This window comes from Elephantulus edwardii, unplaced genomic scaffold (genome assembly GCF_000299155.1).
Source record: "Elephantulus edwardii isolate Elephantulus edwardi_28Jun2011 unplaced genomic scaffold, EleEdw1.0 scaffold00018, whole genome shotgun sequence".
Lineage (NCBI taxonomy): Eukaryota > Metazoa > Chordata > Mammalia > Macroscelidea > Macroscelididae > Elephantulus > Elephantulus edwardii.
In genome coordinates, this window is record NW_006399768.1 from 22,150,718 (window position 1) to 22,152,579 (window position 1,862).

The window sequence follows — 1,862 nt, forward strand, 5'->3', positions numbered from 1 at the left end:
GAGTTTAGGGCTGTTGTACATAGGGTCGCTATGAGTCGCAGGCGACTCGACGGCACATAACAACAACAACAACAACAAATTCTTTCAAACGTAAGTGATTTGCATGTACAGTATCAGAAAAGGGAAATTAAGCATCTCAAAAATGATGAGGAGAATACACCAGATTTGCCCTACTACAGTTGTGAAACTCTTTTCAGAGTGCGCAACACTGGAAATAATTCCAAACTCATAGACAAAAAGTGTGCTCAAAATAAATGCAGAACCTTCTATAAGAAGTTATATGACTGTTATAGAGAACGCTCAGAAGTCTTTACACAAAGCAGCCTAAGTCAATTTCTAGCACAACTTAACCTCTGAATATTTTGAGTCCTTTCAGCTCATAGACTTAAGCAAAAGCAGGTTACTGGGTGTGTTAATAAAATCAAACTACTAGGATCTGATTATGACTATAATTTCTTAAATGAAAAGCTGTTTTAAAATGATACAAGGTTTAAGTAAGTGCTTTGAGTTGTACAATTTCAAGAGGGATGAAACATTTAAAAGTACTAATTCATGTAAATAGAAACCATATTTTGAAAATTTCCTTTGTTAAAATACAGTCATAACTTAAAAACACATGACATTTGTATGATTTAAAGTGCTAGAGTTGTAAAAAGTAAATAAAAATGATGTAAATAAATATATTCTAGTTCAGATTTGCTTGTCTATCTTTTCTTTTTGAGTATTTTTTATTCCAGTATAATGAAATAGTTTTGTTTTGTTTTTATATTATTATTTTTGTGTGCGTGTACCGTCAAATCAGATCTGACTGGTACAGGAGGAGATTGCCCCTCCTTCCCCGGCAGAGCATCTGGTGGATCTGAACCGTGCACCTCTGGGATTATAGTTGCAGCTTCTTGCCACTAGGCCACCAGAGCTCCCCTATGAAATAGTTTTTAACTAAGACCATTATTGCTTGAAATTTATTGGAATATGATAGAGCGTTTTTGTGCCATCACCATCCTGAATGTCAGAGATTTGTACTTACATGTACATGTGCATAAATAACGTGCATACACACTGAACGACGACAGTATCAGAACTGAAAGCAGAGACTGCTCTCAGATCTGTGTTCTAGAACTGACTATGCCAACTTCTTTGAATGGTAGGCTAGGCTGTCTGGAGTGAGTTCCGTGTTCTCACAGCTGTTCAGGTGATGGCACAGGAGCATAACTGGAGTTAAAAGACTGTCTTGGAACAAATCCCACCTTAATAGCTCAGTAACTCTGTTCAAGCTACTTCTCTGTTTACATTTTCTTATCTTTAAGATAACAAACTCTTATCTCCTAGGCTTGTTAGGATTTTATAAGTACATGAGAAGAGTCTGGATCATTACTTGACCCTTGTTCATGCTCCACCAGTGTTCCCTGTTTGTTCATTACTTTTTATGGGAAGACTCAAAAAATAGGCCATGTATCTGCTGGAGGGTTTTGTGTTTATACTGCATACAGATATTACTTATACAAATAAACTTGTTGTCTAAGGAACAGAAAACAGGCCATGGAAGCATAGGGCCATGACCGTCTCTCTGAAATGATCAGATGGAGTCAGAATAACTCAGCTCTTCACTGCACTAGAACAGAAAGCAGATTAAAAAGCACATAGCCTAGCTCCAAGGTGCCTCCAGAGCCACACCAGCAGCAAGAGGTCCATTAATTCTTTGCTGACCCACAGCCTCACAGTTGTGGTACTATTTGTTGTCGGGTTTATTAGGGGATTAAGTTGTGGTACTAGTTGTTGTCGGGTTTATTAATGAATTAAATTGGAGAGCAGGGGAGGCAAAGAGTATCACCCAGTACAAGTCCAGGTTTTAGCCCAAGTTC